Genomic DNA, 27,839 nt, shown 5'->3' with positions numbered 1-27,839 from the left:
TGGTGAGTATTTGTCATTTATAATGGCTGAGTAATATTCCATTGTACACATAGACCACATCTTCTTTATCCATTCATCTTTTGATGGACACCGAGGCTCCTTCCACAGTTTGGCTATTGTGGATATTGCTGCTAGAAACATCGGGGTGCAGGTGTTCTGGTGTTTCACTGCATCTCTATCTTTGGAGTAAATTCCCAACAGTGCAATTGCTGGGTCGTAGGGCAGGTCTATTTTTAACTCTTTGAGGAACCTCCACACAGTTTTCCAGAGTGGCTGCACCAGTTCACATTCCCACCAACAGTGTAAGAGGGTTCCCTTTTCTCCACATCCTCTCCATCATTTGTTGTTTCCTGTCTTGTGAATTTTCCCCATTCTCACTGGTGTGAGGTGGTATCTCACTGTGGTTTTGATTTGTATTTCCCTGATGGCCAGTGATGCGGAGCATTTTCTCATGTGCGTGTTGGCCATGTCTATGTCTTCCTCTGTGAGATTTCTCTTCATGTCTTTTGCCCATTTCATGATTGGATTGTTTGTTTCTTTGGTGTTGAGTTTAAGAAGTTCTTTATAGATCTTGGATACTAGCCCTTTATCTGATAGGTCATTTGCAAATATCTTCTCCCATTCTGTAGGTTGCTTTTAGTCTTCTTGTCTGTTTCTTTTGCTGTGCAGAATCTTTTTATCTGGAGGACGTCCCAATAATTAATTTTTGCTTTTGTTTCTCTTGACTTCATGGATGTATCTTGCAAGAAGTTCCTGTGGCCAAGTTCAAGAAGGGTGTTGCCTGTGTTCTCCTCTAGGATTTTGATGGAATCTTGTCTCACATTTAGATCTTTCATCTGTTTTGAGTTTATCTTTGTGTATGGTGTCAGAGAATGGTCCAGTTTCATTCTTCTGCACATGGCTGTCCAATTTTCCCAGCACCATTTATTGAAGAGACTGTCTTTCTTCCAGTGGATAGTCTTTCCTCCTTTATCGAATATTAGTTGACCATAAAGTTGAGGGTCCACTTCTGGATTCTCTATTCTGTTCCATTGATCTATGTGTCTGTTTTTGTGCCAGTACCACACTGTCTTGATGACCACAGCTTTGTAGTCCAACCTGAAATCTGGCATTGTGATGCCCAGGCTCTGGTTTTCTTTTTTAATATTCCCCTGGTTATTCGGGGTCTTGTCTGATTCGAAACAAATCTTAAGATGATTTGTTCCAACTCTCTAAAGAAAGTTCATGGTATTTTGATAGGGATTGCGTTAAATGTGTAAATTTCCCTGGGTAGCATTGACGTTTTCACAATATTAATTCTTCCAATCCATGAGCATGGAGAATTTTTCCATCTTTTTGTGTCTTCCTCAATTTCTTTCAGAAGTGTTCTGTTGTTTTTAGGGTATAGATCCTTTACCTCTTTGGTTAGGTTTATTCCTAGGTATCTTGTGCTTTTTGGTGCAATTGTAAATAAGATTGATTCCTTAATTTCTCTTTTTTCAGTTTCATTGTTAGTGTAGAGAAATGCCAATGATTTCTGGGCATTGATTTTGCATCCTGCCACACTGCTGAATTGTTTGTATGAGTTCTAGCAATCTTGGGGTGGAGGCTTTTGGGTTTTCTACATACAGTATCATGTCATCTGCAAAGAGGGAGAGTTTGACTTCTTTGCCAATTTGAATGTCTTTTATTTCCTTTTGTTTTCTGATTGCTGAGGCTAGGACTTCTAGTACTATGCTGAATAGCAGTGGTAAGAGTGGACATCCCTGTCATGTTCCTGATCATAGGGAAAGGCTCCCAGTGTTTACCCATTGAGAATGATATTTGCTGTGGGCTTTTCGTAGATGGCTTTTAAGGTGCTGAAGAATGTTCTCTCTATCCCTACACTTGAAGAGTTTTGATCAGGAATGGATGCTCTATTTTGTCAAATGCTTTCTATGCATCTATTGAGAGGATCATATGGTTCTTGTTTTTCTCTTGCTGATATGATCTATCACATTGATTGCTTTACGAATGTTGAACCAACCTTGCATCCCGGGGATAAATCCCACTTGGTCATGGTGAATATTTTTCTTAATGTATTGTTCGATCCTATTGGCTAGTATCCTGTTGAGAATTTCTTCATCTGTGTTCATCAGGGATATTGGTCTATAATTCTCCTTTTTGGTGGGGTCTCCATCAATTATTTGATGTACAGTGAAGGTGATAAAACTTTGGGAGAAAAAAGGTATCTTACATTAAATATAATTTAAAAGCCGGTGTAACAATAGTACACACTTGTGCATACAATTACCTCTCGTTTCCTCATTTCCATAATCAAAGTTTGATTCTAAATTGTGCTTGTATTTGCAGACTTTAGGTTTTTCTGAATTTCTTTTGTCCATTAGCAGTTATAAAGGGTATTGTATATACAACTTTCTTTCCTTATCTAGTGCTTGAGATTTTTGACTAATTTATAACCTTTAGGTTTGACTGTATAATTTTCAAAGGGAAATCAAAGAATATCAGAGAAAATTCTATGCACATTTCTGTCAAGCTTATTGCTTTTTCATTTTTTCTTAACTGAATAACGTATTGCTACAAGTTAGACAGTTTCTCTTATATGTCAAGGACTGTGAAGGGGACATACCTGGGTGGCTCAGTGGTTGAGTGATTGCCTTTGGCTCAGGGTGTGATACCTGGTCCAGGATGGAGTCCCACATCGGGCTCCCTGCAGGGAGCCTGCTTCTCCCTCTGTCTGTGTCTCTGCCTCTCTCTCTCTCTCTGTGTCTTTCATGAATAAATAAATAAACTCTTAAAAAAAAAAAAGAACTGTAAAGGGTCTGCAATTCTATCATACTTGCAAGCTACTCACAACAATAGCAATAACCAAGATGTTAGCATTTTTGTGATAATTCCTTGAGACCTGTGCCTACTGTGTAGCATCAAGAGAGCCACATTACACCTGACCATGCAGTGGATGGCCTTACAGGAAAGGAATTCTGATCTTAAAAACTCAAACTATTTATAATGGGCAGTAAACATGACTGCCCTTTTTTTCCAGAGAAAAAGAGACTATCTCTGTCTTCCAAGGCTGTTGACTATATAAACATGCTTAAAATGGTAGTCCAGAGTGAAGGCCATCAGGGCAGTCAGCACCTTGCTCACAAGAAGAAACATAAGCAACCTATAGAGATTTGCACCTAACAAAATCCACCCATCATTTCTACACCACTGTGACTCTTGGCAAATTTTCCCATGACTACATCACTCTGTCAGCCACTCTGGTTAACCTGATTGGCAGAGACTGGGACCAAATTTGTTCAATTTGTCTCATATAGCATTTAAAGTTACACCCACTAGGACTCCAAGTAGCAGGATGATAACAACCTGCAGTATTTGTCTCAGCCATGTCCCCCACACCCCGGATCCCAGAGCTAAGAGGTGAATAAGTCCCATAAACTATCAGGGATGCCTTAGAAAGCTAGATGTCTTTCTCCTTAAGTTTCTGTATTGATCTTTCTCCTCAGCAGAAACATTAGTTCATAAGGCAGGATGTAGTACCAAGTGCAGACTCCACTTTAGCCTATAAGAAGGAAGTCTGGGGGTGGTAGTAATTCTACCATAGTAACCATGGCCCATGAGTTAAGCCTGAGCTGAATGTTTTCCAGGACTTAGAGGTCACAGAGAATTGTTATCCAATACTATATAGAATCACAGTGTGTTTTTTTTTTTAAATTATTTTTTATTTTTATTTTATTTAAATTTTTTAGGGTGAGCTTTTCAATGTTAGCACAATGATACTTGAAGATACCAACCTCAACTAACTGTGAAATTTCTACAATTTATTCCAAGAGCCTTGGAAACGTACAGTGCTCCAAGTTTCAGCGCTGACTATATTATGCATGTCCAGCTTTTTGTTTCAATAAGGAATGATAATGTCATCTCATGGAAAGCATTTCAAACAACAGCAAGAGTTTTAAAAACTCTATGAGTTAACTCCTTATGGAATTACCAGTGAAAATCAAATGAAAACAAGCCTTGCCCCAGTGGCTGTTTCCACTTGGATAAAGAAGTACGTGTCTAGAGGTATCACAACTTATTCCTCCCTTTATAGCAGAAGTGTTTCTCAACATCAGAAATACTAAAACATTCCCTTTCACTATTATTTATATTCCCCAAATGAATGAGAACATACACTGTCCTTCTCTGATTGACTTACTTCACTCAGCATAATACCCTCCAGTTCCATCCATGTTGAAGCAAATGGTGGATATTTAAGGGAAGGGAGAAGAAATGTGTGGGAAATATCAGAAAGGGAGACAGAACATAAAGACTCCTAACTCTGGGAAACGAACTAGGGGTGGTGGAAGGGGAGGAGGGCAGGGGGTGGGGGTGAAAGGGTGACGGGCACTGAGGGGGGCACTTGACGGGATGAGCACTGGGTGTTATTCTGTATGTTGGTAAATTGAACACCAATAAAAAATAAATTTATTAAAAAAAAAGAAAGAAATACTAAAACATAAAAATAAAAACATGCATCCTAGAATTGGAGGAAATGTGGAATGTGTGATTATTAGAAGCCTATTGTTCAGAAAACAATGGGACCTTAAGATTTCAAAGGTGAAAGGGAATTTAAATCATCTCAACCAAACATAACCTGACACTATTTTCTTTTCTTTACACAACCCGCATTATAAATACGTTTTAAAAAATACATTTTTAGCCAACATAACATATCATGGCATTTCAAATAACCACATGTTGTTTTAGGTTTTGAAAAGATTCTAAGAGCATTTAAATCCAGGCCAGTTGAACATTTTCTGGATCTATGTGTCTTCAATATTATTCATGGCATTCTCAATTTCCTCTTATAGGATTTTGCCAGAGAACTAAATCTGTTAATAACTAGATGATTCTGTTCTCCACCAACATAAAAGTACTAGATGAAGAAAAACAGTGTCTCTCATGTATACATAACCCATGAATATATGCAAATAGTATTTTCTTTAAAGTGCAACAGATAAAATTCATGCCTAAAAATATATTTATATCACCATTCAAATATTATCCATGCCTTATACAATATGCTTTCTGTGTACCAGTTACATATAAATAACAAAAGGGCTTCATATTATCAAAAACTACACAGATATATTGTTTCTTTTATGTGTAAACATATACATTATAAAACCAGAGCACCAAACACTCTTTCTCCTTAACAATAATTTTCATTTTTATAGTAAGATTTAATTTCATTTGGCATTTTTTAAGCCAATACTCCATTTCATCAGAAGCAGCTATAATTAATTTTCCCGTATTGAATGCCACCAAAACCAAAGTGGTTCCAAGAAGCACATACTGTTTGGGGGAAAAAGAGAAGAAAAATGATACAACTTTACATGTGAATACTAAAAATTAGTTTTTTGAGCCTTATTTTTTTCTCTTTGAAATGTTGATAAAATATTTTATGAATTGTCTTCTAATAGAAATTACAGAATCTGTAGTGTGTAGATGGAAAAAGGGTTCCCTGAAAAACATATATGTCCTAATCCCCTAGTCCCTGGGACCTGTTAGAAGGAGAAGTTGGAGGAGGAAGGAGCAGGAGAAGGAAAGGAAGAAAAAGAAAGAAAGAAGAAAGAAAGAGGAAGGAAGGGAGGGAGGAAGAGAAAGAGAAGGGAAAGGAAGGAGGGAAGGGAAAGGAAGGGAAGAGAAAAAAAAAGAAAGAGAAAGGTCTTTCCTAATATGATCAATTAAGGATCTTGTGATGGAGAAATTATTATTCTGGGTTTTTTTAGTTGTTCCTAAAGGCAATCATCTTTAGAAGAGAGGAGGAGGGAAACTTGACAAATTCACAGAAGAGAAGGTGAAAAGAAGATGAAACAGAGATTTGAATATTCTGGTCTTAAAGATTGGAGTGATGCAGCCAAAAGCCAGGGAATGCCAGCTGCCACCTTGATTTTGGCTGATTAGTGCTGATTTTGGATTTCTAGGCTCCAGAAGGATGAGAGAACCCATTTCTGTTGTCTTGAACCACAAAGTTTGTGGTAGTTTGCTATAGAAACCACCAGAAACTATATATGGGAAAGGCTAAAACTTATAAGCAAGTTCTCCTTGGAAATTAAGGATACACTCAGTGACACCTTGCTGTCTCCTGTAGTGCTCCTCTTAAATGACAGCAGAAGGTAGGCTCATTTATAAACCAGAGGTTTTGAGTTTGGGAGAAGGCAGTGGACTGAGGTCTCAGGGGCTGGTGACAGGTCTTGAGGGAGGAAGAGTGCTTCCTGGGACTTACAGAAACATCACAACCACCTTGGTTCAGGCACTGATTTTGTCATTCATGCTACTCACTGAACATCTGTTACAGGGCTGGTCCCTACTCAGGACACTGGACACAGATCACTGCAGTGGGCAAAGTCACTGCTCTTACAGAGTTTGCGTTCTGGTTGTCAGGGGCAATTAATTAAATAATTAATCATAAATATGTTAGATAAGGATAGGTGTTATAAAGGATAAAAGAGGGAAAGAATAGAGGGATCTGGGGTGGAGTGGGTGCTGGTATCCAATGGGCATTCACAGTGGGACTAGGGTAAGGAGTATTGGATAAGGAAACATCAATTCAGTGACAAGGGATTTAGCCCGTGTGTGTTTGAGAAAGAACATTCCAGAAAGAGGTGAAGGTAAATGCAGAGGACCTGAGGTTGGCATATATGTGGCCCCTAGTGCATCTTGAACACGTCAAGTGAGGAGCATGGAAGGTAGCTGGAAGATGGAGAGATCACCAAGACTAAATCCTGCAGGGCTTGAAATACATGACAGAGCCTGAGTCTTGTCTCTACAGGCAGGATTTGCAGCAGAGTAGCATATCTGATCGCTGTTTTGAAAGGGTGAGTAGGGCACGTGTAGCTGCCACACATGTCAGTGATTCTTGCTTAGTCCTGACATATCACTGTAGGTGGCTGTGGTATTTATTCCTCTACAGCCCCTGATATTCCTTCTCCCACCCCAGAGTCCGTCTTACAGGATGGAGTCACCTTCTTCTCTGAGGGTAAATTCTCTTCTCTACTGGTTTGGAAAAAAGTAGAAGGTTCTCTCTCCTCTACAACCTATGCTACCAAATGTGCCCTGCCAAGTCAGAGGGTCTGACACAAATCTGTAGGCTTTAACACACAGGCAACATCAAAGTCTTGTAGACTTGACATTTGAAGATATAATTGTCTTCTTCAGATAAGGCTTCTGCAGGGCCCATAGATTACTTATTGGTTTATGTGATCTGGAAAGCGGGGGAAGGAGGAGACAAATTGTTTATGTCTATCTTCTCAGGAATTTTCTAATTTCAAAACTGACTAGAAGAAAGGTACTTTCAATTTCTTTATGCCTACAGGTTTTCAGGGGGCAGTACAGACTGTCAAGGGCTTTCTTTAACAAGGTTGAAATGATTTTACAATCTTCTGATGAGCATTTTTCAAACTTTAAACATGTACAGAAAATACCTGCATCTTGCTAAAACACAAATTCTAACTCAAGCCTTGTGGGCCAAGATTCTACATTTCTAACACACTTCCCAGGTGATGCTGATGCTACTGATCCACATTTGAGCAGCAAGGTCCCAGTCATGGGCCACGGTCTGTTTCTGCATCAGTGGAAATTCTTTCTGAAAGTATGAGGATGCAAAGACTTAGTCAAAATTAGGTTAGCTATTATTTTGTAAGTTGTGTACTTCGTACTTTTACAATGTCTTTCTGTTAGGACCAATTTAACTGTTTCAGTGTAGGATATTTGTTTTTATTTGCTTTGGTCAATCATTTATCTATATTTTTACAATGACTACTCAACTTTGAAAAGAAGTTTTGAAAACATTTCATTCAGCAATTAATTGAAATGAAAGAATAGGTACTTTAACACGATCAATAACCTCTGATATTTATCAATGTTAAAAAGTGAGAAATGTTTCAAGTGTTCATTCTCTGATATCAGGCATACTATATGTGGGGTCTACAAATATATACATGTTTTAATTCACAAAGTTGTAAGTTAGATATTTTGCCTTAATTGAACTGGTTAAGTGGTTTTACATCACACAGCTTCATTTTTGGCTGTAGAGGGCACTATGAGCAGATGCAGCCCCTGTCAGCTTGGATACCAGATAAATAGAGCTTTCCCCCAACATTTTCTCCCATCCTTGGTTCTCACAACCTCCACTGGACATGAGACATAATCAAGAATTAAATTCTTGTTGCTGAAACCCACTGAGATTTTGGTCTTATTTGTTACATAGCATTATCTAATCTATCCTGACAAATACAGTGATTGACACATGGAAAAAGAGTATAGCAATAAACAAAATATAATTATGTGGAAAACAGTGAGGATATTGAATAAGAGTTTTAAGACAAGGCTTTCCTTATAATGCAGTGGCAAAGCATTTTTTGAAGTTTTCATCTGACTTCAGAGGAAGTTGTGTCTAGTGACCCTCGTGAACCATGTACCTAATAGATTTATAGCTCTAAAAGCTAATACATATAACATTAGTAGTGTTGTTGATTGCTGTCAGCTTTATTTGGCAAGATATTACAAGATAAAGATTAGATTTGGAAAGAATTGACCTGTATGCAAAACAGAAGTAAAAAGAAATGTAAAACATCCACAAACTCAGAACCTGGAAAGATAGACAATAATATTTTTGATCCCAAACAGTAAAAGATAAAATTTAGAAAACCTTCCAGGTCCAAATACTCAGTATAACATTTTAACCATTTAAAATGCATCCGGGAATGGATCAGAAGTAGAGTTAGCACCCAGGAAAATTTTCAATTGGATTAAAATCAAGGTAGAGGATAAATCAGAACTGTTGTGGCCTTCCCAATACATGTTAAATAAGTTCAAGGTCCTAGTCACTGAATTGGATAAACCTCTCCTTGAAGCCAAGAAACAAACAAAACAAAAAGTTCTGACTACTCACAAACACCACTCACTAGAATCAAACTGATAAGAAACTGGCTAAATTTTTGATGAGGGAACCAGGAGGCTGAGATTATTTTAGGTGTAAAATGTCCTTTGAGTGCCTAACCATCTAGATAGAACATGTAGAAGTTCTCACTGCTCTTCCTTCCACTCCCTCCCCCGCTGGACGGAGTTCATCCTCAGCAACTTCTTTACTGTGGTTGAAGAAGAAAATGGAAACAGAAGACTCTACAAGCTGAAGGCAGAAAATGAAGGAACATGAACAATCCTTTTTGGAAAGTGGAATTAAGAATTCTTTCCAAGAAAGGGAATTAAGATATACTCTCCTTTCACAGCTCAGGGACGCTCATGTCATCTGGTTAGTGGTGTTTCAGTGCTGCTCTGTACCAGTGACTATGAGCACCTATTGTTTCCCTCTCCAGAGGGTAATGTTCGATGCAGAGATCCTATCCCTGTTCTGCCACTGTAGAGTAATTCAATGGGGGAAAATACCCAGTTTTTTGTTTGTTTTAGTTCATTGGTCAAAAGGATTAAAAGGAGCCGTATTGGTACCCATTGAAGACATTTCTATGAATCCTTGAGAGCTTGATGATATACTAAGTGGGATTTGGGGTACTTAATGGAAAGGAGATGAGAGTTGGCTAGTTTTATTTGGAAAAGAAAGGGTTGATTGTAGTAGACATTAGTAGGTGTCATTCATTACTGAGTCTTCCCTCTCCCAAAGCACACTCCAATCCTTGTGATTTTAGGGGTGACCTTATAGCTAGTTTTTATTAAGGAAATGCAAAGTAAAGAAATGTATGCCTTTTGAGTGAATATAGATAAGAAACCAACTTTCTTTTCTTTAATAATAAATTTATTTTTTAATGATGTTCAATTTGCCAACATACAGAATAACACCCAGTGCTCATCCCATCAAGTGTCCCCCTCAGTGCCCGCCACCCAGTCACCACCACCCCCGCCCTCCTCCCCTTCCACCACTCTTAGTTCGTTTCCCAGAGTTAGAAGTCTTTATGTTCTGTCTCCCTTTCTGATATTTCCTACCCATGTCTTCTCCCTTCCCCTCTATTCCCTTTCGCTATTATTTATATTCCCCAAAAGAATGAGACCATATAAAGTTTGTGCTCCTCCGATTGACTTATTTCACTCAGCATAATACCCTCCAGTTCCATCCACATCGAAGCAAATGGTGGGTATTTGTCATTTCTAATGGCTGAGTAATATTCCATTGTATACATAAACCACATCTTCTTTATCCATTCATCTTTCGATGGACACCGAGGCTCCTTCCACAGTTTGGCTATTGTGGATATTGCTGCTAGAAACATTGGGGTGCAGGTGTCCCAGCGTATCATTGCATCTGAATCTTTGGGGTAAATCCCCAACAGTACAATTGCTGGGTCGTAGGGCAGGTCTATTTTTAACCCTTTGAGGAACCTCCACACAGTTTTCCAGAGTGGCTGCACCAGTTCACATTCCCACCAACAGTGTAAGAGGGTTCCCTTTTCTCCGCATCCTCTCCAACATTTGCGGTTTCCTGCCTTGTTAATTTTCCCCATTCTCACTGGTGTGAGGTGGTATCTCATTGTAGTTTTGATTTGTATTTCCCTGATGGCCAGTGATGGGGAGCATTTTCTCATGTGCTTGTTGGCCATGTCTATGTCTTCCTCTGTGAGATTTCTGTTCATGTCTTTTGCCCATTTCATGATTGGATTGTTTGCTTCTTTGCTGTTGAGTTTCATAAGTTCTTTACAGATCTTGGAAACTAGCCCTTTATCTGATATGTCATTTGCAAATATCTTCTCCCATTCTGTAGGTTGTCTTTGAGTTTTGTTGACTGTATCCTTTGCTGTGCAAAAGCTTCTTATCTTGAGGAAGTCCCAATAGTTCATATTTGCTTTTGTTTCTTTTGCCTTCGTGCATGTATCTTGCAAGAAGTTGCTGTGGCCAAGTTCAAAAAGGGTATTGCCTATGTTCTCCTCTAGGATTTTGATGAAATCTTGTCTCACATTTAGATCTTTCATCTGTTTTGAGTTTATCTTTGTGTATGGTGCAAGAGAGTGGTCTAGTTTCATTCCTCTGCATGTGGATGTCCAATTTTCCCAGCACCATTTATTGAAGAGGCTGTCTTTCTTCCAGTGGATAGTCTTTCCTCCTTTATCGAGTATTAGTTGACCATAAAGTTCAGGGTCCACTTCTGGGTTCTCTATTCTGTTTTATTGATCTATGTGTCTGTTTTTGTGCCAGTACCACACTGTCCTGATGATCACAGCTTTGTAGTACAACCTGAAATCTGGCATTGTGATGCCACCAGCTATGGTTTTCTTTTTTAAAATTCCCTTGGCTATTCAGGGTCTTTTCTGATTCCACAAAAATCTTAAGATGATTTGTTCCAACTCTCTGAAGAAAGTCCATGGTATTTTGATAGGGATTGCATTAAATGTGTAAATTGCCCTGGGTAACATTGACATTTTCACAATATTAATTCTGCCAATCCATGAGCATAGAATATTTTTCCATCTCTTTGTGTCTTCCTCAATTTCTTTCAGAAGAGTTCTATAGTTTTTAGGGTATAGATCCTTTACCTCTTTGGTTATGTTTATTCCTAGGTATCTTATGCTTTTGGGTGTAATTATAAATGGGATTGACTCCTTAATTTCTCTTCCTTCAGTCTCATTGTTAGTGTATAGAAATGCCACTGACTTCTGGGCATTGATTTTGTATCCTGCCACACTGCCAAATTGCTGTATGATTTCTAACAATCTTGGGGTGGAGTCTTTTGTGTTTTCTATGTAGAGTATCATGTCACTGGCAAAGAGGAAGAGTTTGACTTCTTTTAAGCTCTCTTCCCCAAGCCCGGCATACCCTGAAGTTTGAGTTGAGATAACAATGGAACCTCTGTTAGCCTGAGCACCCAGGTGACCATGAAATGAGCAAAGACTTCCTGTGAAAAACAAAACAAATATTATATATATATATATATATATATATATATATATATATGTATATACATGTTATACAGATACATATACATATATACAAATATTATACATATATATAATATTTTTTGTAAGTTATTTGGGTTTTGAGTTGTTTACTACTGCAGCATGACCTCCCATCTTAACCAATACATAACTTATTCATTCTAGTATCATAATAAATTGTCAATGCACACACTAAATCCCTAGGAATCTAACTTAAAATGTGAAATGTCAGAATCAGATATTTACTTCTGTAAGTCTTCATGATCTGTGACATTTATTTGCTATTGATCTCATACAGTTTTGATTTTAAATTGAATTGTTTATTATATACTCCATCCTCTTGATCATCGTGTATGTGTCTTGAGATGATTTTTTACAGTCTGCTTAAGAAAAACCTCAATACCCAAAAATGTAAGCGTCATCCTGAAGAAGAGAAAGGAATCAGGGGAATTAAATTTCCAAAAAAAATCACACTTTTTTTTACAGAAGATCTTTGAAATAGAGATAGAAACAAAACAAGTATTTGAAAAGGACAGAAATAGAACTGAGAGGGAAAATTCCTCTACTGTATTTCATAGTTTTCCACATATTGAAGTTATTGGACATATGGGTCATGCTCTAAATATTATTTCATGTATAACTTCCCCACAAGACTCTGGGATTTTTGAGGGGTGGGAGAGTGTTCATTCTTCTGTGTGTTTCCATCATGTACTGAATTCTTCATACATCACAGGCTGCCATTACTACAACAGAAAGTTACATGTATTAATAACTTGCTCCTTACCCTCACCTCATTATGTAGGAACTGTTATCCACACATCATAAATACAGAAACTTGGGCTCTAGTAAACTGGGGCATTCATCCAGATTTACACATAATAAAGTGACAGAGCCAAGACTCTTAGGAATATCTCACTTTAAATTCATATCATTTATTCATCTATGATTCAACCTAATTGAATAAATGATTACGATAATTATACAATATATTTCAATCTATAGGATAGCATGGAAAAACTAGGATATAATCTCTCTACTATAAAGATTTTAAAAAGGAGGCTCTTTGGTTGAAAATTAGCGTAAAGAATATTCCCATTAATATCAATTCCTTCATAATTTGACTTCTTCATTATGGAATCTCTCAGTGCAGGCAGAGCACTAGACCACCACTTTCAAGTGGCATCCTCCTCGTGACATCACCAGCTACTAACTTTGCCTCTGGGTCCTCACTGAGCATTCTTCCCTCAAGAGACATATCTTTTTAGGCAAGCAAAATGCCCTCCATCAAGGAATTTGGACGTGCAAATGTTTAAATCATGGCATGTAGGTCACTCACAAAAAGATGACAACTATTTCTGGTAACATTTTTAATTTATTGGGATGAGTCAAGGCTAATGCAAGGTGAACTCCTTTTACCACTATCTGCACGGCTACATTAGCTCATCCATGTGTTTTAAAATGGGCCTCTGGACAGTTAGTTGGCAATTTGGCAAATTGCTCATGTATAATGCAAGAGAAGAATGTCCAGTTTCAACTCATACCAATTCCATCTCTACTTTTCATGAATGATTTTATCACAAAATGAGTCATGTGTTTATTCAAAAAAATGAGAATGAAAAAAAAATCCAGCTATATATTAATTTCCATCATCATTATCTCAATTTGTTATGGTCATAGATTATGTAAGGGGTATTTACCTTTCACTAGATAGATTTAAATTGGTTTTTTTTTCTGATAAACTAGTATATTCACCTAAGATGTTTTTATTTTTCTCTTTTCATACTACATGTTTTATCAATCTTTGCATCTATGAGATGGGTAAATTCTTTTTCTTAGAACAGAGTCTTCCTAAGCTTTTGTGAAAAAAAAATGTGGTTTATTAGCCAGTTTATTTTCCATTCAGAATTCACATTTAAATCATTGCTTTCATGAAGTTTTACATTAGGTAATACATTACATTTTCTTTTCCTGTAAAGAAAAGAAATGCACCTAGGTGGCTCAAATAATTGTCTGATTTCAGCTTAGGTCATGATCCTGGGGTCCTGGGATGGAGCCCCACTTCAGGCTCCCTGCTCAGTGGGGAGTCTGCTTCTCTCTCTCCCTTAACCCCTCACTCTGCTCATGTTCTCTCTTGGTATCTCTCTGTCTCAAATGAATAAATAAAATCTTTTTAAAAAGTCAGTTTTCCTTTTCAGTTTCCTTCCTTCATTCATATATTTATTGGCAAACTTTCATTGAACTCTTGCTTTGGGACAGGTATGGTACTGGCATTGAGGCTACTATAGTCATAAATGACACAGATCCATTCCTGCTCTTATGGATGATTCAGGATTATATATTCTTAAAAATATAACAAGGGGAAATATATAGGGAGAAAGCCCCCACTTACCTTTCTAGGATGAAGCACAGTTAAATTTCCTCCTCAAGGTGTTACTAAAACCAAAATGTTTGTTTTGGTGCCTAAGTGAGCATGGGGTCTACACTTTATGAGGATGGCTAAGCATCTGGTACAAGATGTGCAGCACCAGGGACCCTGGGTGGCTCATCAGTTGAATGTCTGAATTTTGATTTTGGCTCAGGTCATGATTCCCGGGTTGTGAGACTGAGCCCCATGTGGAGCTCCGTAGTCAGTGAGGAGTCTGCTTGAGAGTCTCTTCCTTTCTCTCTGCCCCTCACCTACTTGTTCTCTCTCTCTCTCAAAGAAATAAATCTTTAAAAAAAAGAAAGAAAAGAAAAAAGACGTGCAGCACCAAGTTTTTGGAAGTGAGCCTGTATGGAAGGAGGCAAGCTGAGTGGCTACATCTCTGGCACCTTGTTCTCTGTGAAGTTAGCAATTTAACCACACTCACTGTTCCCATCCACTTCCACAAACCCATCTCTAGAGAGCACTATGGTGATCATTTATCCCCCAGAATCATTGTCACATAATTGAAAGAATGAGGAGAGGCTTCATGGTCTTCTAATCCACATGTGTATAGGCTGAAGTCACGCTTCTCTTTATTAAGGCCTTCCAGAAAACAACAGTAATCAGATCTTCCTTGTTTACTGAAAGTCTTTTAAGGATGATGATGATTGTGATGATACAAATAGGGAGGAAAGATCTGTATTCACTTTAAGTCATTTCTCTCTGGGGAGAAATTTTCAGAAAGATTAGTTTTTCACTTTTTATTAAACATGAGAAAATTATTACAATAATTTATGATGTGGGTTCCTCTAAAATATTCAGAGAGAAAGACTGAATTCTTCCACAGGTGAAGGTAAGAAAAGGCTAGGGTGAACAGTGGAAAGAATATTTTAGGAAGTGTGGGTGAGATTGAGAAGATGTATTGTGTCTATATGCACACACAAGAACACCTGCATGGAAGCAACTCCATTATCAAGCTGCATTATCCAGAAGCTGGAATGTGCCATCCAATTTAAGCATAATATCCAGTTGGAAACAACCTCACATGCAAACCAGTGTTCTTTTCCTCATCCTTCTATTGGTACTGGCTCCTGAATATTTGTCAATACTCTAATCCAGGTCTTCTCTAGTATCATTCTTGATTTTAGTTCACAGAGAATCTGGGCATTTAATTAACTTTTAAAGACTAATGAACATTATATATTCTGGGTACATTCAGTAGTATTTAATACTTCAATGCTGATTCCATAAACTGTTTGAAGAAGACTTATAAGCAGATAAGAATCTCATGCTTAAATACATATGCCTCTTCTAGGGGTACCTCTGGTCCTATCAATCTACCTTTCATTTCCAAAACATGCCATACATTCTTTCATTAGTAGTGCTTTGATTGCTCTGCCAGCTATCTAGAATCCTCTTCTTTCTTAGAGTGGTATTATCCAAAAACCTACCCCTTCATAATTGGTTTCATTCTACTTTTAGTGGACCAATAGTAACATATAGTAAGTATTAACTATGGTACTTTGATCAATTTCTGTCTCATTTTAGGTTATTCTTAATTGTGATGCACATTAGAATGACCAGGAAAACTTTAAAATATACAATTGTTGGGGTCAAACCCAAGATCAAATTAATCAGATTTTCTGGAAGTAGGGACAAGGCAGCAATACTGAAAACAAAATAAAGCAAAACAATGCTAGATAACCTCCCTGAGTGACATGTATACCTTGTAATATATGTAACATTGTTACATGTTTCCAGGATCAGGATAATTCATTCAAAATGTTATTAGGACAAATGCCAACACCCATGTCACCCAGTTAACTTTGAAAAGAGACAATCTAACCAACTGCTTCTTAAAAACCCTTACAATGTAATCAACAATGAGTTACTTTTAACAAAGCAGAATAGGCTCATGAAACACAATTTGTTACCATCCCTGTAATAAACATAACATAAAGTAAAGCCTTTACAATGACAGATTAGGATTCTTTTCATATATAAAGGTCATCTGAGCTACAAAACTGTATGTCTGGACATTAGAAGGGTGCATGGGATTGTGGGAAGGGCTATAACCAGCAGAAACTGGATGATCACCTAGGGTGGGAAGGAAAAGTAAGGCATAGAGACCAATATCATAAGACCCTGATGCAACCTGAGACCTAGGAGTAGCCTAGTAGCAGGTGAGGCTAAGATTCCAGCAAGGAGGAAACTTATGTTCAGGTAAGATATGGGGCAGCAATAGAAGATATGACTCCCTCCAACCATGCAAAACTTTGCTTTATGTGTAGGGTTACTAGATCAATTACAGGACACCTAATTAAATTTTAAGTTCATATAAACAGCACAATTTTTAGTATAAGTATGTCCCAAATATTGCATGGGATCTGCTGCCAGGATTTGGGAGCTTCTGGGACAAAATAAACTATTCATCTAATTCACTCCTAATGACCAATTCCTTCTTGCAGAGAATACCTTTCCTCTTCTTATATGTCCCATGTCCAGCTGGTTGTACCATCACGCAGTTGACTCCCATTCAATCAACTGAAATATTATAGGAATGTTGCTAGTAACAGATGGCCTTAAACACTTAGATTCAGGGAGTCTCGATTCAATTTCCCAGTGAAAGGAAGTCTGAATCTAAGCTTAAATCAGATCTGGCTGCATGTCTAAAATTTCCTAAGACAAATTTTTGTAATTCTAAAAAAAAAAAAAAATCCTAAAAATTCATTTGATTAATCTTTGTCCTGAATTTTCAATGTGTAAGTATGAAACAGTTACGTTGAGTGATGTACTTTTTATTATAATAGTAGTTTAACCTTTTAAACTTGAGGTCTCTTTAATCAATAGAAATTGACAGAAATGGCTTTGAACTTTCTATTGATTTAGCATTAAAATTGCCATCTTCTAAGCTCTAAGGAATCTAACTTTAACCTCCTTCAGTCATTGATAAATCATTGGCTCAATGGAGAAATGGTGGTAAAAGGAACACAGGAAGAACAAGGTGAATAAGGGATCTAGTGCCACAGAACAAGAAAGCATTTAAAGACTAATGAGATCACATAAAATGGATCCAAATGTTTTATTATAGTAGATGGAAATAAATTTAAGCAATGACTACATAGGTTCATGCAACTCAGAAAAGAGAGTGCCAGAACAAATCTTTAAAACTCATACTATTGCTTTGAAAATTGGTGTCATTTTGCTTTTTTAGTAGGAACTACAGATGAAGTAAAAAATAAGCCTGGGTGATGAAGAAAATTCTTTGTTATATGAGAAAGCAATTAATAATGATAGGAATGAGAGAAGTCATAGAATTAGAAAAATCATCATTATGGCACCATGTATTGTTTATGGGGAACTGGGTTTTCACAGAGTGCTAGCATAATCTCCCATTGACTAGTGTCAACCCACTTGTACAGGAAGGGTCATCTTGTCATCACCTTCATTCAGTTGTTGACTTCCTATCACTGACCACTAGTCAACCAGATATCCTGCACCCTGATGTCCTGCAGTACAAAGTATACAATATCACACAGAATGAATGCTGGCCAATAATGTTTTGCCTGAATTTATCAAGTATTTAGACCTAACTGCCAATGTGCAGAAACTATAGGAGCTAGAGCACTAAACTGAGAAAGACTGCAGGGACATAACCAGACAAATCCCACAGGCTGGATGTTTTTCTCAGGATATCTAGCTTGTGAATTTTTTTCTGTAAATTGGTGTCATGAATAAAGACAGGCAAAGGAGGTGTACTGTACCAAAGTAATAGGGATGTAAGAATCATTACCACAGAATTCAGTGCATAGTCATGGATTTGAATCCTAATTTGGACCAAGCAACTGTAAAGGACATTTTTCAGACAACTGAGGAAATTTGATATTGCATAGAATAAAACTTTTGACATAACAAGACATACACTGTTAGTTTAAAAATATAATCTATGGTATGATCTCATTTTGGTAAAACTATAATGGTAGAAGAACATGTACAAAGAAAAAGATCTAGAGAAATCTGCTAGTGTAGGTAGAGCCACTTCTGGGTGGCAGAGTATATCATCACTGTCTTACTTTATTGATCTCTATTTTCTAAATTTATATTGGCAGTAACAGCTTTTGAAATGACAAAATTTTTTTTAATTAAAATAAATATTCTTGATAAATAATACATATACCCACATTTTGAAAAAGGGTTAATTAATGGATTTTGCTTTCTAGAACTTTGACTTAGGGTTTAAGCAGAATGCATTCTACTAGGAGTTTCTGAATAGCTCAAATAACATGTTTCTCCTCCTTTTGATTTCACATGGTTTTGCAACCTAGCCTGGAAGAAATCCTTTCTAAATCCCTTGAGAAAACTATTTTCACTGAACTTTGATCCTACCAGAAGCAATATTTGTAAAGAGAAGCCTACTGCTTCTTTTTACAAATTCAGTCTGATGTTAGATCAAAGAAATTCAGATAAACATTGAAGAAATAAGTTTCAAGTTCAAGATAAATTCCTAATTTAAACTTCTAAAAAAGTTTTTGAAGCTTTTACATAACTATAACACAAGCTTCAGGAAAAAGAATAAAAGATAAGCTTAACAGTAACACTAATAACATTAGCAAAATTATTAAAACCTTAATGAACTTCATTAATATGTTTAACAATAAGGGGACTCTGAGGCAAAAAACCCACCTGAATTAATTCAGAGACGTGGAAGAATTATAGCTTTAAGATTTATATAAAAATTTTCACAGGAGGTAATAATTTTTTCTAGTAAAACAAGTAGTTTTGTTTTTCCAGCAGTACCTAGCACAGAGCCATACAGGGGATGATACACTCAACACATATTAAATAGATATATGCATTTCCTTCAACTGAACAAGGAGAATTTTCCATGGTGCATATTAAAGCTGTTTTACCCAACTGTTTGAAAATGGAAAAAAAAAAAAAGTGTAGTTAGGCAGTGCTCATGTCTGAAAACCACTCAGAACTACTTTTACTTTTTTATTGATTCATTGAGTTTTATTTATTTATTTATTGACTTACTATATTGAGTACTTCTTTTGGTACCATGTAGATAGCACTTAAATGTACTTGCAAGTAAGTCTTAAAGTATTCTTATTAGTTATATGTCCAGAGTACCTTACACAGAAGTACTATGGCCAGATATGTTTAGGAATTTTAAAATTTGGGACCTAAAAAGTCATTTGGTGAATATTAGCATGCATATTGCACCTTACCAGCATCTGAGAGCACCATGGAATCAAAGACTTTAATACTCTTCAGTGAAATATTGAAATATCCCAAAGTGGAATAAATAAGATCTATCAGTATCTTTCCATCATTTTGGATAAGGTCATGCTGGCTGATGAGTTTTGGTGCCAAATTTAACACAGATTTGGGTTTTCAGAGCTTTGAGGATTGTTCAAATGCTAATAAGTACTGGTATCATGGACTAGCACCATTAATCAATAATCTCTTTTAAAGTAGTTTATATTCCCTCCCTTTTCAGGCTAAAATATACTATATTTCAGTGCTTACACAAAATTGTTTTAGGACATGTTTTAAATATGTAATTGCCTTAATAATAAACAGATTTTTTCAGACTTAATTTTTGTGTATTATTTCTTTTTTCTTTCTTTCTTTCTTTGTGTGTGTGTGTGTGTGTGTATTATTTCTTGAGAAGGCTTAGAGAGATAGTGATTAGTGCAGATTCTGACCAAAGGACTCAATCGAGCCCAGATAAATTCTGGGTGGTAGAACCTTGTAGGCAACCATAACTGCTTCTGGCCTCTAACACCACAACCTCGTATTGAGGCAGAGCTGGACAGGTCTCTGGCCAGGCCAATATGCCAATTGTCATATTTCACTGCCATTTGGGAATAAATGACTATTCCACGAGTAAATAGACCATTTTGCCATTATTAATTAAAATAAATTACTGCCTTAAACAATGGCTTCCAATTGAAGAATTGAAGAATTTTTTGAAGAATAAAATAACATTTAAAGAGAGTGCAGATAGTTATATTTTAAGTAAATATCATAGATATTATACTGGTCATTGGGAGCTGAATCAGTATAAGAGTTTGCCACATGAGACAAATAGATTCACTCATTAAAATCCAAATTATGTAAACATATGCCACTTTTAGAGAGAGTTAAAACTGAGTCATATAATTCCCTGAAACTAGAAATATAAGAGGAATTATTTTCCCAAGAGTAACCTATTGACAAGGTTATCACTGCATTGTATTTCACTAATTTCAGCCTTGACTTCCTACATGGGACAAAGGAAAGAGAAGAGTAGGACTCCACAGGAACCTAGAAATAGGACAAAGAATGAATAGATAAGTTTATGGAGTTTATTGGGGAAAAGGTAACTATCTTCCACCCAGGGAGCAGGTGGAGTGGGAGGTATTTCCCCTCTGTTCTCCTCCAAAATCTCCATGTCCCCACATGAAGGTAAGAGCCTGGATGGGAGAGGAGAAAGATCCCGGGACCTCTGATCCTGTAGGGGTCTTTGGAGTAGAGGTCCTTCTCAGGGAGACATCTGTGTTTCTGCAGAGACAGGGATGATACAGGAGATGAAGCATAAAGCATGATTTGCTCTGGCATTGAATGGGTAGTGAATCTGCCTTGTATTTACTCAGGTCAGGCCTTGAAGCATATGCTTTTGAGTGAAAAGCCCTGTGTATTCTGTACCTTAAAACCTTAGTGTGATGGGCTGAATTATGTTCCCCAAAATTCATACATTGAAGTCCTAATCGCTAAATTCTCTAAAATGTGACTGTATCTGGAGATAGGGCCTTTAAAGAGCTTATTAAGTTACAATGAGGCCACTAGGGTGGACTGTAAACCAATATGACCAGTGTCCTTATAAAAATAAGAAAATTGGATAAAGACAGCAGGGATGTGTACACTGGGGAAAGACCCTGTGGCACAGTGAGAAGACATTTGCAAGATTAAGAGAAATCAGACCTGTCTGCACCTTGATCTTGGATTCTAGGCTCCAGAACCGTTAGAAAATAAATTTCTGTTGTTTAAGCCACCCGGTTTGTGGTATTTTGTTATGGCAGCCTGAGCTGAATAATATACTTAATAAAAGTTATGCAGAAGCATGATTAACCCCAATAAAATAATTATTCAAGTGGCAGGAAGCATAAATCAGAGATTTCCCCAAGAATCTCAGAAAGTAAAAAGACTTTATCTTTACTTAAAACAAGGTTTTAAAATCCCTTCTGTGGAGGGCAGGATAATATCAATCCAAAGATGTAGATGTCTTAATGCCTGAAACCTGTAAATTTTAGCTTACATGGCAAAAGGAATTTAGCAGGTATGATTAAGTTAAGAACCTTGAGATGAAGAAATCATCCTGGATTATCCAGAATGCCCCAAGGTAGTTACAAGGGTGCCAAAAATACACAACCTTTCCTGGATGGTTAAATATGTGTATGTGGTGACAGTAGGGTTTGAGAGGCAGCACACTTTTGCTTTTGAAGATGGAGAGGGAGTCAAGAGGCATGAAATGTGGTCAGCCTTTGGAAGCTGGGAAAGGTAAGGGGACAGCTCCTCTCCTAGAGTCTCCAAAAATAGTGTCCTGCCAACATCTTGATTCTAGCCTATTGAAAACCAACTTCAGATTTCTGACCTCCAGACCTATAAGATAATAAATTTGTATTGTTTCAAACCATTCGGTTTATGGTGATTGATAACACACCTCCCAATCTGTCCCCCAAGGCTTGTGATTATTTACGGGAAGGGGTGGGTGAATTTTAGTGGAGGGGATGGACTCATTTCCACACAGGCAACCCTTCCCATTGTTGGATGGCTCTTTCCTTTGGAAATCTTATTTCCCCTCCTCCTCAAATTTTCATGTCTTCTGGCATAATACAAAATTAATACAATTTCCTTTCTCAATGTGGTACAGTGAAAAGTTATAGATTTTCGATTAGAAGAGGTGGGTTTTTTTGTGTGTGTGTTAAACTCTATATCTTAGTTTATTTTCAGCAGCTGTTGTCTGGGTAACTGGCTAAGTGACTATATTTCAGTTTTCTTTTCTGTAAAATGAGGTGATAACCATTGAACCTCACAGGGTGGTTCAAAGGATTAAATGAGTTAATATATATGAATATGAATATATTAAAAGTTTGTAAAGTTTTGAGTGTTGAAAACTTAGGTTTATATATCTATTCATGTATAATTTTTCCAAGTGGCCTTTAAAAATACATATGGGCAAAAAAATAAAAAATAAAAAATAAAAATACATATGGGCAGTCTCCTAGTATCCTCTATGTTTGAGTATCTTCAGCTTCTTCAACTGCATCTAATCCACACAATTTCTAGTCCATTTGCCAATACAACTTTTTTATTTAAGTATTAGCCAATTTCTTCATGAAAAATTTTGTACAAATTAAGAATCACAGAAAATGCAGAATTATATGTTCATTTTTATTTGAAACCTCTAGTCACTTACCAAGAACTGCATCCAACTATTCTCTTGAAGGCAGAGGTTATTCTAGCAATGCTGTCACACCAAAATCGAGGGCTAGGATAGTGTCTCTATGTTTGTTGGCTTGCAGACCTGGAGAGGTAGAGGCAGCAACCATCAGAGACTTTGGCCAGCTGGAGTTCTGAGGCTGATCACAGTGTTCTTCATTGTCTGGTCCCTCTGTCTCCATTCCTGACCTTTCTCTCTCCCTTGCCAAAGGTCTAAATCATTACAGTGAAAAAGAGAGAATGTATGAAAAGAAAGTTTTTTTCTCATGGTACCTAGTAAAAAATATATAAATATGACCTACTTTTCATATCCATGCAGTGTCAAAACTATTCCTTCCCTAGTACCCTCATATTTCTTCAAGGGTACACCAGTGAAAAAAGTTAAGGCTGGTTATCACATCTATATATTTAGATGGGGGTGTCAGTGACACTGATTATTCATGTGTTGAGAAGGTTGACTGATGTTGTTAGGAACAAAAGAAATGTTTGATGCTGGGGGAGCTTTTCTAGGAAAGAGTTACAGAACAAGAGAGCTTAATCATTTTGAGGGTTGAGAAGGTGCTATTTATTCCAAGAAGATAGATACCTTTCTTAAGCTTTGGGCTTGTTTAGTTCTAATGATGGTAGTTGAGTCAGGACTGCAAAAATCACCAAAAACCCAGGGCTGATTAACTTGGAAAGGCTTCCAAGACTTCCAGCATTCCAGTCTTGACAAATGGCCTGTAGTATTGCCTTCAGTAGCAGAGTTAATGAATCTGAATATGGATAAAAGGGGAAAATTGAATCAAAAACAAATCAACAAAACATTTTAATTCACTGTATAAGCATCAAGTATATTCCTTTGTTCATAAAGTTATTTTAGTCAAATCCATTAGGTTAGAAGTAAAGATCTTGTTTCTTTTTTTTTTTTTCAAAAGCAGTTCCAAAGTTAAAATATGATTTTAAATGTCTTTCTCAGAATCAGGTAGGACCAGAGGAGGATATTCAGTGACACAGCATGAAACCATGGACTGTGTCTTCTGTACTTCAATGGCTTCACATCGAGTCACACGGTGAGCCCTCCATAGAGATGTGGACTATTTGATTGTGTGCATGTTTCAACTCTCTTCATAGATTGAAGAAACAGTAATAAACATTCAAATGCACTGCATTAAATATAGTAGGAATTATAGAAGAGTGTTCAGTGTTAACTTCTTTCCTCAAAGAATGTAAACATATAAAAACTGAAAAGACAAGCAGAAGAGTGTTAGAGAATAGCAATGCAAGAAAGACTCCAAGGTGTAATTAAGAAATGGCTACAGGTGAGGAGGTATTGCTGGGCTGACAAAGGAGGTAAATAGCTTGCTTGATTAACTCTTTACCATCACATAAAACAAATGGGTTTCTGCATCTGTAGTGGTTCACCATAAGGATCTGTGGGAACTTTGTGGATTCCACCCTGTTGGTTCAGGGTTAGAGTTAGTGCTCATACAATCTGGTTTGGATTACTTTGTTTATATCTAGCTGCCAGCACATTCTCATGAGTTTGGTTGAGGGTCTGTATATATTAGACTAATTCAGAGCCAGAATCTCTAGCAGCATCATGCAGGAAGTAGAGGACTTGGGTTCACAAGGTTCTCAGCAATAAAATGGTGTCCTTTATTGTGAAACCAGTACTTTTTGTGTTGTCCTTAAATTTACCATTTTAGGACTTTATTCCTTGCCCAAATCTCTCAAAATAGGATCAAACACTCAAAATTTTAGATTAAGATGCTGTCATTTACTAGTAATCTACATGTAAGGAGAGAGTCAGAGTGAAGGAAAAAAACACCAGCTAGTGCATACCACACTCAGGAGATCTCTTTCTCAACTACCCAGTACCTTTGAGTTACACACAGCCATTTGTATACTTTTACATAGAGCTTATATACTGAACGTGCCTGGGTCTTTGCCCAAGAGCTTCCTTTGACCCTAAGAGAGAGAGAAGTATTGCTTTTCCAGAAAATTTCTTTCTCTATACTGTGTGCAGGGATCCTCTGTGACTCAGGAGAGCTTGGAGAGATGGACCACTGACAAGGGACGAGTGAGTTGATTTTTCATTATATTTTGGGGGGAGCTTTGTGTTCATAAAAAATGTGTGCCCTACTAATATGATATCCCATGGGCACTTGTCTCTTTCAGGGGTACTGACCTTTTGACTAGACAAGCTGTTGATACACTGAAATCCATGATGTATCAAAGCCATGCAGGCCCAAACTAGAGCTTGTGTCTTAGCCTCTCCAGAAGGCATCCAAAAAGGGCCAGGAAATGTGTACATCACCAGGTCCTGTAGATGGAGAAACCAGCTCAAGTATCAATGCATTGGCTGCCTGCAGTTTGAAGAGCATTCTGGAAAAGAACAAGCATTGTGGGACTTACAGAAACAACCACAGAAACAGATAATGAGGAGGATGTGCCTGGTTCCAGGAGAGAGACCATTCCCCAGCTACTCTTGAGCTAACAGGTTTTTGTTGTTTCTACTATTTTTAATGAGAAAAGCAGAAATAAATACCAAAGTATTACACCCCTTTACACTGGAATGTAATAATTTTTTCTTTAATCTAGAAAATGATACCTAGTTCTCATTTCACAGAATGAATACATCATTCCCAATGATTCCATTGACTACCCCATGGACTAAGTGGGCTCCACTGACTTTTACAGTCAACCTTCTGTTACCCCTGAAGTCTCCCTTGAGGCTTGGTCTGTGGTCAGACAAGGCGAAGGGTGATTTATAACAAATGCTGCTTACAGAGGGATATTATTAAACCGTAAGATAATTCTTAGCTTCAAAAAAAATTGTCAAAAGAAAAGAACACTTCCCCCCAATATGTAGACTTGTTTCAATAAACATTTGTTATGCCTTTCCCATATGCTGCATGTAGAGGGAAGAGCAGACAATGCCAGTTAGAGACATTCAATGCCCTGGGAGACCCAAGATTGTTTTCCTCCAGTGAGCAACACCCACACAGAAGTGCACAAGTACAAAGAAGAATTGTGTGAGATATTTCTTATGCTATGAAAACACAATGTTTCAGAGAAAGTGTTTACATGAGAATTGCATTCTCCACAATATTACATTACATAGTTAGGAGTGTTGCATTTTTTTATGAGCAAAATATATTTTCAGGAGAATTTCCTAAGCATCAGGGAAGAAGAAGAAGAAAGAAGAAGAAGAAGAAGAAGAAGAAGAAGAAGAAGAAGAAGAAGAAGAAGAAGAAGAAGAAGAAGAAGAAGAAACCATATAGTGATCATAGTTCCAGGGGAACACAAGCGCTCTGGACTTTGCAGTGCCTACTGGAAATATCCAGCATTTGCTGTATCATTTATGCCTCTTGTAACTGGAGCAAATATAACTGTCACATTACAGCTGTGAAATGTATATAACAAATTCCCAGGGGAGAACCGAGAGTGACAAATATCTTTCTCTCCTTTGAAGTAAAATACCTGATACCTGAATGTTTCATAAATACTCCTGTAGCTGTGCAACTCATCCTGTGGCTACTGTAACATAACAATGTGTGGGTACCTTCATTGTTTTATTCTTCCCTCATTCTGGACCCTGTGTGTTGGAAACCTACCTAGTAAGACAATGCAATTTCTTCATAAACATGAGGGAATAGAAAGGGATTTATTTTTTTAAAGATTTTATTTATTTACTCATGATTTATTTATTTACTCACAGAGAGAGAGGCAGAGACACAGGCAGACAGAGGAGCAGGTTCCCTGTGGGGATCCTGATATAGGACTCAATCCCAGGTTCCCAGTTCCCAGGACCACTCCCTGAGCCAAAGGCAGATGCTCAACCACTGCGCTACCCAGGTGTCCCAGAAAGGGATTTTAATGGTGTTGGTTTACCAGGTTTCAAATGACAAAATAGAAGTCTAGTCTAGGATCACTAACTGATCAAACAAATATACAGCATCCTGTCATATGACTTCACAAAGCTGTCTAATAACAAGTCTGCATTCTGGGTCTCTTTGCAATGTTGGATGCATCCTTCCATTTTTTTCTCTTCAGAATCCCTCAACACCCTTATTTTTTATGGTAAATAGTAATCCAAAATAGCAATAACTGGGGTGCTTGCCTGGTTCAATTGGCAGAGTATGCAACTCTTGATATCTAGGTCTGAGTTTGCACCCCAAGTTGGTCATGGAGGTTACTTAAAAAATAGCAATAATAATTTTATTTTTCTTAATTGACCTAAAAAATTTTCATTAGTTTCAGGTGTACAGTATATTTGACAATTGTGTATATCACTAAAAGATTATCATAATAAATATAGTTAACATCAGTTATCACAAATAGTTATAAAATTTTTCCACAGATTAAAGTTTTAAAGATTTACTCTCTTAGTAACTTTAAAGTGTACTATATTGTTAACTGTAGTCATATTGTACATCACATCCTCAGAAGTCCTTTTTCCTTTTTTTAAATTATATGTTCATTCCAGTGTAGTTAACATACAGTGTTATATTAGTTTCAGATGTATGAAACTCTCTCTGGAAGATGGTTTGATAACAAGAGGTAAAAAGGGGACCCCAAATTTAGAGTATTCAAGTCACAGCTCCTCTGCCAACATCCAGACCAAGCATAGCTCACCTCAAAGGCAGTGCTGATGTCATAGGCCCCAGGTGGAGCCCTATTTCACTTGAAATAATTACTGGAAGGTTTTTTTGTGTAAATGGAGTTTTATAAACCTTTTTTATAGCTGGCAGAAGAAATTTCTAGGCCACTGGCACAGATGTGGCTCAGCAAGGCCACAGATAAAGAAGAGCATAAGCAATAAGACCAGCAAGAAGAAGGAAGCCATTTGCTTCAGGCAGTAATTCTTTCAGGGAAGCCAAACTGTGAAATCTCCCAAGCTGCACATAGATGAGAATTTTCTTCTTGCAAATCCCTAGCCCTAGGCCTCCTGAGTTGCTGGCAGCATAGTTTCAATTTCCATCTCTATTTAAAACATTTTTCAAAATCCTTCAGGAAATGCAGTATTCCCTACAGAAATTGCTTTACAAGTTTCTCAT

The 27,839-nt window shown here is 37.2% G+C and overlaps 1 long non-coding RNA gene across 1 annotated transcript in view; it reads left to right on the top strand.

The window, feature by feature from the left end:
* Window positions 1-25,947, top strand: part of LOC102156517 — a 37,498-nt gene extending 11,551 nt beyond the window's left edge. The window contains exons 2-4 of the long non-coding RNA XR_005356330.1: window positions 23,756-23,849; window positions 24,806-24,859; window positions 24,958-25,947. This is a non-coding gene — a long non-coding RNA (uncharacterized LOC102156517). The remainder of the gene's footprint in view (window positions 1-23,755; window positions 23,850-24,805; window positions 24,860-24,957) is intronic.
* Window positions 25,948-27,839: the final 1,892 nt, after the last annotated feature.

This window comes from Canis lupus, chromosome 3, assembly GCF_011100685.1.
Source record: "Canis lupus familiaris isolate Mischka breed German Shepherd chromosome 3, alternate assembly UU_Cfam_GSD_1.0, whole genome shotgun sequence".
NCBI classification, from domain to species: Eukaryota; Metazoa; Chordata; class Mammalia; order Carnivora; family Canidae; genus Canis; species Canis lupus.
The sequence above is the reverse complement of the archived record's forward strand: the minus strand, read 5'-3'. Positions and strand labels throughout refer to the sequence as shown.